We start from the raw sequence: 10,596 nt of genomic DNA on the forward strand, positions 1-10,596 counted from the left end.
AATAAAAATGATGAAATTTTCACGATTTGAATCACCCAGAGCACGATTTTTCATCTACAAACGATGCAATATTATCGATTAGGCGCGATCAAACGGAAATACACCTGTTTGTCTATAGATAAACGTTTTTCTGTTGCTTCGGGACGAGCGATTCTCAAAGAGGCAATTTGTCGAATTTTTCGCGGTGAAAAAAACCCGGCGTCGAAGAAAATTGTCGATCGACTGGGGCCAATCAACAGCGTTTCATGCGGTCGAGTGGGTGGGGAAGGATATAACTGTTGGGGAATAAAAGAAATAAAAAAAGTGGATTTTTCTATACCGAGAGAACGTTTTCGTGAACCAGTGCGGCAGTTCGGGGGCACACGTACGTATGATAAAATGAAGTTGATGTGAGTAGCTGTATCAAACGAGGGCAAGCATTGACCATGTTGAGCATGTAGGGAAAAAAATGATGGAAAAAAGGCACTTGTCTCCTTGACTAGAGATGCCATTCTATTTTATCTGAAATAAATTCAAAGTGGGCACTTGAGAACGCGTGCATATACACTCGAGGATCTTTCCACTGCTGGGATGCGATCCAATGAAAAAGGTGTTTTGTTATGCAAGGATAGGTGCAATCCAGAGAAGTGCTCTTGGTGGAAATTGTTTGGATCGACTCGACAAAAGTATCTTGGAGAGATGCCAGGCATTTTTTCATCTCCACGTTTGAATCTCGCAAGACAAAGCGGGCGAACCTTCTCATTATTGAGCTCGATTTCTGATCGTCTCCTACTTTACGATTTTTATATTCACTCTGAAGTGAATTAGGCTTCGTCTTCTCCATCACGCATTGCTTTGAAATCCTGACATGCTTTCAAACAATGAGGGTGGAAAGGATTTTAATTGAAACTGTTGCACGAAGTGACAATCTCGGCTCGCCGCAACACTCAATTATTTCGTTAAATATTCAAACGCCGTTTCATCTATAAATAGTGCTCAAATTACTGGGAGGGTTCTGCGGCAATGTTTTATCGTCCATTTTGGAAAAATAAACGACGAGCCATCGGTGGAAACAGATGAGTGACTGGCATGCAAACACGCACGGTGGCGCGAGCCCCGCTCATTTGAAAAACTGAGTGACAGCCGACCTTACACGATTGTTATTGAGTTTACATTATGGTTACTTTTTTGTCGCTGTTCCACGATGCTTCAGTGGGATCCTTTTGGAATCTCAACCTTTATTGCTCCGCATATTGGAACACTTGAGGATGTTCCTCTCAACTCGGAGAAATTTCTCAAGGGATTCTTTCTCTCTATCAAGAAGAAATCGCGGTTAACGATGAGAGAAGCGAGCTTGTGGATAAATTACCAACAGTTGGACAGAGAGAGAATTTTTAAACATCCTTACCGAACGTGGAATTTACCGGAGATGGGCAACTTGTCGGCAACCACCGAGTCCAGGGAATCTTTATAATCGACTTACCGACAAAGCAGATCTCATCATATTAGATCGCCGCTAGTGAAACGAATTATGATACTCCATAAATCAATTATTTTTCACCATCTTGAACCCAGAGTAACAATTAAATAAACATCTTGGAAGGCATGAGACAAAATCAGCCTGGCCTGATCCAAGCCCTAGCTTCTGGGTGGCTATAGTTTCAACTGGACATGTCGTGTGAATAATGTGAGTAGTCCGTCGGCTAATTACTAGTCGTCATCGTAGTCAAATGGCGAAGCCGATCGCGTGAGCGTCCGGGTGACATTAAAAATGCGAGTGTTCTACACTCCATCATTCAATATGACTGACGCTAATTGTAATGAGAGCTGTAATTGATCAGAGAGCGCTATAATATTGAACCAAGGGAGAGGAAAAAAAGAGAATGAGTCCAGTCCTTATTCCACGGGCTGTCAGCCTAGAATAGCAGGATATCCATTTGCGTGAAGAATCCCGTGGTGATAGACATCTCCAGAGTCAAATTAAGGCGGAGAAGGCCTGCTGGGTATTGGAGCAGGTTTCCGAAGACAGGTCAAATCGAAGGGAAGGAAAATCGGTGGCCTCCAGGTAATTATTTAATTGGGGCTTTGAGATATATCAACGAGGCTGATCTAGACCAGCTAGTGGAAGAGACGGGAAACCCGCTGGGATTTTATCCGTAGGCGGGATTGTTGATGATGCGATAGGTTAAACGGCTCAAGTATCATCGGTTGGTGAAACTTGGCACCTTACGTACGAAAAAAAGGCAAGACCCGCTAATTTTCCTAATAGATTAAATACCCAGAGAGGGACTTTGTCATTGAGGCCAGAGTCTCAGAGACTTTACTAAGTGAGGGCCTCACCTTGCACGCCATTGTTTCACAAACAAAAGACGTTCCTAGCTAGTCATGGCGGCACTCTTTGAACGCCCCTTGGCCAATCGTTGGCTGCGTTTAGAGCAACCTGGTATAAAAGAAACCTGTGCCCGTCGATGATTAAGATTTTCTGCGTGTGCAACTAATGCCCATGGGTTTGTACCACATTAAGATCGTCTCATCAAGCGGCCGAGGTGATTTGATGCTGTAAGACTGCCAATCTTGGCTCATCATTTCTCATTCACTTTGTTGTTATAATTGAATGATTTACGCATATATTAATTTTTCATTTATCTTTATAAATGGTAAATTTATAGGCAATTAACTTATTCAGCGTGAAGATGTGATGACATTGATAGAAATTATTAAAATAGAATGGATGAATAGCTAATTTCAACGACACATTGACCTGTGAGTTATAAACTCTCTAGTCCATTCAAGACTTTTTATGAATCATCATCGAGAAACCATTTCAGAGTTTTTCATCAACGTCCACCTCTCATTTTTCTTGCCCCCACTTTGGTCGCAGTGAGTCAAAAAAAGTAATGGAAAGCCGAGTAGAGATGCCGCAGGGCTTATATAGAGGATCATGATTAATCAATTAGCAATCTCGGGGAGCCCTTAAAAATTGACGGCGACGATGGTAAAAAAAAACCGGATCCAAAGGAGCCGACGTGACGCTGCGGTAAGGATTGCCCGCAAACGACTATGTTTCAAGAAATAATAATATCAAAAAAGGGGAAATAAAAAATTATCCTGCATCCAGGGTTTCTTCTCCGCGATTGCGTGTAATCTACCGATATGATAGAGCACAATGATGAACCGACGTCAATGAACAGTTGAAGTGAACACGAGAGCATCGCTTGTTTTGAATGATTAATCCGAGACTAGTTATGATACACTCGGAATTCTCATTCGAGGAGGACCGGAAACTTTTAAATTAACGAGTTAAAATTGGCCCCAGACCGTCATTGAGACTGGATGGATGAACATGTTTAGTGTGAACAAGAATTTCCTCCTGAACGACTACGTGCTGCATCACAGCTACTGCTGAGGAAAAAAGTGGAAAGAGTAAAAAAGTAAATTAGTTCCCCCGTGAAAAGTCATTTTTCAAGAGCCCAATGAGTTGAATAACACCGGCATCAATTCAATTTTGCTTCATCATTTTTTATTGCTTTCTAAGAAACTGACGGAACTGGTTGGGGGAGACCCGAAAGTTATCTGGCCGAACAGTGTGAAATCATCCGCTTCCGAATTTCCTGAGTGAGGCATCTCTTCGGGGTGCCGATGCATCAGAGCAGAAATATAATAAATGGCGACGTTCGCAAGGTGTAACATCGATAATATTACATCTTGGCTTGGTTCCTTCCAATCCACCTTCTCTCTTTCCTCTTTTCCTTTGCCGCAACGAAACCTTAAAAATGGGTAATTAAAATAAAGGATGCCGACGAGGGTGTTATAAAAACGCCGCACACCGGCTCCAGTCGAGGATTGTGCATTATTACACCATGACATATAGTAATAAAACAAAAGGTAGAGGATCGGCTGTGCTCTTTAGATAACCGAACAGTATAACCTTTTTCGACGTTTTTTCCATCCTCTCGAAATTTAATAATTTCTAAATGCACGGAAAAGCCTTCACTGATCCTTCATTTTTTATGATATTTTTTAGGATAATGCATAAACTGTTGATATTTCCCCAGTGTGAAAAAATCGAGGCAGAGCAAGTGTTAGTCTGATCTATATTGAACATAATAGAGTTGACGGCAGCTGTCGAATGACTTGCCTATACCTTGAACTCGATCATAAAAGTTTAATCAATATTTTTCTCCCCCTCAAAATCGATGTTTGATTACTTTGGAATTGTAATGGTCCACTTACACCACTGTCGCGTTCTTTACATGAGCCCGTGTATTTTTTGAAAATCCGTCCCTGAAGTGTTGCCTAATAGTGATTCTCAGCTTTCAGCGTCGAGCCAAGGGACTTGATTCTTTTTCTTTCTGGGTTCCTTTTCAACTTTTTTCTCTCGCTTCACTCCTTCACTCGTCCGTCCTCGTCGGTGAATACGAGTGAGAGAAGAGGGAGAATATAAGCCTGTTAAAACTGAAGATCAGATCATCAGTTATAGTTGAAGAGGTGTTGGGGTGATCTATATCGATTTCTTCTGGGCATTTTTAACTGATTAAGGTGGATTGGGAATGTCATTCCAGCGCTGACTTTTTACATCGAGCAAAAATGTGACGGCCGAAAGAGGTATTTCACGTGGAACAATTCTGATAATTTTGTTTCTTTATTAATGTCACCCACAAGGCAATATAATTCCTCTAAAATTCTGGCTGATTGGCGTGGATCGATTCGTCACGGACAATGGGGTCTTCCACTTGATGTTTGCGGCTGGGGGATTGTTGAGGTCCCGGGCAAAGGAGAGTGTCGGCAAAAGGATAAAAACAGTAATGAGCAAAACGCCGGTATCGTTACCGTTTTCTGTTTCTCTTCTTGCCGGGATTGCCCCAGAAGTTGCTTCGGGGAAGCAAAAGAGTTAACGCTCCCGGATATCTTCCTGAAGGGTTTCCGTCGCTTTCTGGAGAACGAGAGACAAGGAGAACGAGGCCTATAATGGTCTTATATTAGACCTCCTCAGGATGAGGATTCGCCACATTATTTTCAAAAATGATTGATGAAATATTACCGTGAAAGAGAAGGCATGGGAAAAAGGATAAAGGAAGGGGGGAGGGGGGTGGGTGGTGGAAAGGCCAAACCGGTGTCCAATTAATAGTGTTGCAGTTAGTCAAGGAGGGCCTCTACTTCTCTCCGTCTCATGTTGAAGGAGAAACCGGCCGCCTTTGACGTTGCCCTCCGAGGAGTCGTTTTGCGACGCTTCGTAGCGCGTATCGAGACTCCAACAGATGAGGTTCGTGATGTCGACATGAGCCCCGAGACTATTTCTAATGGACATCAATGGATAGTTGTATAAATTATTGATGATTCTCAAATTGGTCGTAAAAAATATCTCCACATGAGATATTTCATTTGATGATTATTGGAGGATTAAGAATCGTGTTTATTATAATGATATTTTCAACACCGGTGGGACTGCTGGGAGTGAGGTGGGGTCCCGATTAACGCAAACGAGACAGGGTTATTGGACTTATCAAGCGAGCTATATCCGAGCCGGCCGGTTCACCGTTGAAAACACTGGTAACCGATCTTGTCCGTCTTGTTCGTGTCAGTCGGCCGCGTGTGTCTCCCCCTCTCTACTCTCGTCTTCTTCAGCGACGTTTCTCAAGAGAGCTGCTGCATCGTGTCCCACGTTTTCTTCATCAACTCTCCCATCGCTCTGTCACACTCTCGCTCACTTGGCTGCGCACGCGCGACTCCCAACAGCCTCACCCTCCTCTACTCCCTTCATCCCTCACCTCGACAGTCACTACACCTCCTGTTCCTCCACCAGCCAACCTGTCTCATTCTCTACTCCCATCTCTCTCCAACTCAGCCACTATAATTTTCAGGAGTCGCATGCGGTCTCAGTCGCTCGATTGCTGGCTTCGTATCCTCCTCCCCACTATATTCCTATCCAACGCTGAAGCGTCGTATGGCGGCTTGGATGAAGGTGAGCGGCACCCTTTGAAGTCCAGTTGGGAGCCAATTACACGAGTCACACACAGGGCCGCAGCAAACGGACTAGCGCGCACCCAAAATACAGCCAAAGCCGGCTATCGATTAAAATTGAGAAATATGATGGCTCCTAGGGGAGGGAGGGGGGTAGTATGCTAAGAGGTGGGGATTAAGCGCACGAATTAATTAACCTGCGCTGCGCGAGAAAGGTTGTGCCTAAGCGGAAGTTGATTAACGAGTCGTCGACGTGTGGCTTTCCTTGAATTAAATTTTGACATTTTTACACTTGTCTCACGACTGCATTTCTCTCTCTCTCTCTGTTTCTCGCTCAACTCTTTTTTTCTCTTCAGTTTTCATCAATTTCTCAGGGACTTTCTCAGGGCGTTGCGTCATTTCGAGAATAGCTGGTGTGCAATCAACAATTTTCTGTCATGTCGTGGTCGCCACAGTGTGGCCGAGCCATCAGGAAGCATGAGAATAGGTCGTCTTTTTCAAGACGAGAGATTGTTGCTGCAGGAATAGATAATCGAAAAGCGAGCTAACGTCCGAAGGGATAAATTTTTCTTATGCCTAATCCGATGATTTCCAAAGTGGATTAGCTGAAGTGAGAAGCCCTCTCGCGCGTGAGCCTCGTGGGTGCCATGGCAAGGACCACCCACCCAACCTATACTTAGCGAGGTGTCGGCAAATTGAGCTATAGATGCCCAGGGTAATACGAACCGGCCTCCTTCCCTTCCTCCCCCCCTCTCTACCTCTTTGGTCAGGGAGAAAAAAAATGATAGGGCTGCGAGAACAAGAGGTGTTGGAACATCGTCGATAGCATCCGGTGAGCGTTATTAGGCTCTCCCTTCAATCCTGAGCTCTTTCCACTAATTTCTCACCACCTGGTCCCCTATTCTTTCTCAAATTTTAACTCCTTTCAGTGGGCTATCACAGCTCTACAAAGCATTGGAACATGAAAGGCTTGAGATCATTTCTGCCCTCTTGTCGCCGAGGCTCAAGCTTTTTCCGGTGTGACGCTCATCATCGACGTTTGTATGATAATGGCTAAGGTGTGGAGAAATAACAGAGAGACGCTCACAAGTGATTGCCACAGGAGGAGGGAGAGAAGGAGTGAATATGTGCCTACACATTTTAAACTTCTCTCATGTATATGTTATATATGCCTCGAGGGGAGGTGGACGGCGACGCGCGGTCTTTCTTTTGAGGCCTTTGTCGGATCTCCCGGCGCTTCGTGCATTTGCAACTAAAATCATCCCCCACCCTAAAATAGCGACCTAACCCCCGCGTGATTTGTTGGAAATTTATTATTAAAATCACGTCATCGGAATTGGGTGTGTAACGATGATTAGAGAATTCTACGCATTTTCCTCGCTCTAGATGTCAATGCAGGCCTGCTCTTTTGGCCATCAGTTGATGAGGATAAACGGAAAATATTCGTCTACACTGATGGTGTACGACAAGTTGTAAGGTGAAAATATGAATAATATAGGTATAAAAGGAGTTGGATATAGTATGAGGTACGGCCGCGGCTTTGAACGGCGATGGAGAAGGAAGAGTGGAAAAAGGAACGCGGGTAGAGACCACCCCGTGGCTCGTCGGCTCGTTTGATCTTCCTCCCCACCCGATTTCTCCAGCCTTTCTTACCCCCTCCTCATCTTTACTCATCTACACCTCTCACTTTATCCAGTGTATTATATTATTTCTGTTTTTCTTGTTGAGTTTCTGTGGCCAACTCTTTTCAGACACGTCAAAATCACACCTCTACTCTTTCAAATGATTTTATTACATTTTTCACTATGTATTATGCAAAAACACAACTTTCTCTCTTATCGCGAAATATTTTTGGAACCATTTGAGACCAGAGGGCCCGGGCAATTGTTCAATTTTTTTTTCGCGCAAAATAAAATGAATCATCTCTTCATCACAAGTTATTGTTCTAAAATATCATCGTAGTTTCTGAAACTCAGTACCTGCGCGTTATTCGAGAGCGCTACTTAATTATCCCAGTGGCCTCTAATCTGGGCTCGTCTTGCCGCCGCACACACGCCACCGGGTGACTGCCAGACGTGTGTAGCGTCGTCTCGTGTTGTGCACGTTAGAGATGTACACGTTACCTCTTTGTATATAAGTACAAAAACTCGGATAACAAAGGCTCCTTGCCTAGGAGGCAAATAGGAAAAAGATTCAAATAGCTGAAAAGACGGCCGGAGTGTGTGTGTGTCTGTGTGTAATTATAATAACACATGAGGATGCCACATGTATTATACCGCGCAAGGTGAAGAATCAATTTGGTCTAATAGCGGTCTACAATTATGAGAATTTTGGGTAGCAATTGATACACGGGGAGGAGAGAACAAAAGGAAGATATATAGGATGGCGACTCCATCCGCATGATTGTGCCACGCCTGCAATTGACGGGTGGTCTCCACTGCTCCCATCAGGCCATCACATATTTCTCTATCCACTCGTCTACTCATTTTTCAGAGCAACAACTGGGGATTATTAATTCGCAAATTAATTGAGATGGAAAATTTTCTCAAGGACCACCTTTGCGAGACAACTTGCAACACCTCTTGATATACTACATATATATGGGGCACATTAGTTTAACGCAAGAGTTGAACTGATGCTTGGGCGTCGGTTGATCCATAGACTTATATAGCCAGGAATAACAGAGAGGCTAATACGACGATAGTCCCACAAAGGTGAGAGCGAGAGTGTACAAGGGATCGCGCCTGTTGAGCTCTGTAATCAGGAGCCTAAAGCCGCTTGGGTCTCTTCTTGGCAGGTACGCCGAGCGTGCGCGAGACCCTCTTACCATTAACCTATGCCACCTATAATATACTTTCAACTCTCTCGTACAACTGGACCAACCAGCCAGTATTGATGACTCCAGGACGTCACATTTTTACTGATCAATTGTTTCGTGCAATGGCTAATGCATACAGAAGATTATGATGCACGTCAGGGGAGTAATTTGTTGGTGCTGGGCCAATTGTCCAATATCATGGCTTTTTAGCCGCTAGGTGTCATTAGAGTGAGGACGGGACTTGACGGCCCTACACTGATTGGCCATCTCGGCTATAGCCTCGAGGGACACGGTGGCCCATCAGCTGTCTCATTCGCCACGACAACGAGTCACCACACAACCCCTTCTAAATTGTCTCCGGTGTATCTCCCATATAGCCAAGGGTATTCAGATGCCAGTGTTTACCCTCAGCTCTCGTGATTGCTGATGCTCTCTGCAATAATTCAGCATCAACAAACTCAGGTATTGATGAAGCATATGATTAGGGAGGCACGTCTAATTATTGAAAAGTTGCTCCTCGCGTGTTATGTACATCGGAAATTACGGATCGAGTATCGTCTAATGGGCTACATCTTGACTGACATGTGAAAATGAAGAGGAGTGAGACAAATACATAACTGCTACCAGTATATGTACACCAGTCAACGGGTAAATGATTCCGAATTACGGAGGCGTGTCGATATCCAATGATGTTATGCAAAGTGATAGTTTATAACCGTTAAGTGGTGGATCTTTGAGCAGATAAAGCGATATATCGTTGTACATTCACCAACGAGTCGTTAATGTCCAAGTACTTTGGATGATTTCGGTGGCATCACAGCGCTGTAATAATCATCATTATATGCATTGAATTATAAATTTATTGTCTTGGTAAAATGAAATGTTGAATCTGTTGTCTCATGATGTACTCACACGGGAAAGAGTATCAGATTGGTTGAGTTATTGGTGAATCGAAATATATTTCGAGAAAATTGGTGGTGATCATCATCGCCATTATGAATTCTTTATTTGGATGCAGCGGCGTTTGAATTACAGGGCGGCATGGGCTACCTTGCTTACTGCTTCATACATGGTGTCTGAACGTCGATATTAGCGATGGCTACGAACTACCGTCGCACTTATACCAAACAAAATAGTGAGCACGCGATGAAGAAAAAAATATACACGTAACAATGTCCAGAGGGTTCTATGTTCCTTCATTCTGGCAGGCACGAGTGGAAAAAACTAATATTGGTCCATTTACTTTGCACGAGGATGCAATCAACTAGATATACTGCCTCCACACGTCTCTGATAAAGTAATTATCGAGTCTAGTGTATTACATCTTTTTACCATTTGATATGTATCTTCATTCCAACGTTTAATCTTAATTAACATGGGAATTATTTCTCATTGTAACGTACAATTACCGCAATGGATGGAGTAGCGAGGGGGCACACGTGCGAGGGGAACTTGGTCACTTTTTGAGAATAAATTGAGGGTTTCCATTGAAATTATCGGGGACAGTTTGTGAGGGGTTCATTTGGACTGTGGTTATATTTTGCGACAATTTTTTGGGAGGATGACGATCAGAGGTGAACTAACGCCTGCTGAGGGTATTCCAAGAAGCCAAAGGGGTTGCCAATTCTGGTGCCAATCCATTCGTAATACAACAGCACCCTGGACTCCTTGCAATTAAAATCATCAAATCGTCAATCAAACCTTCGAAGCGGTATCGCAACGATTCGTTATCAATTATTACTTGAAAATTCCCGTTCGCTAGCACCTTTCCCTGTTCTTCGAAGACCAATGGACACAACCCCTGAGGGGATAATAACCACGCATTTTTAAAAACCCCG

Source organism: Diachasma alloeum, unplaced genomic scaffold (assembly GCF_001412515.2).
Source record: "Diachasma alloeum isolate Michigan unplaced genomic scaffold, Dall2.0 Dall_scaffold_00540, whole genome shotgun sequence".
In the NCBI taxonomy this organism is placed as follows: Eukaryota; Metazoa; Arthropoda; class Insecta; order Hymenoptera; family Braconidae; genus Diachasma; species Diachasma alloeum.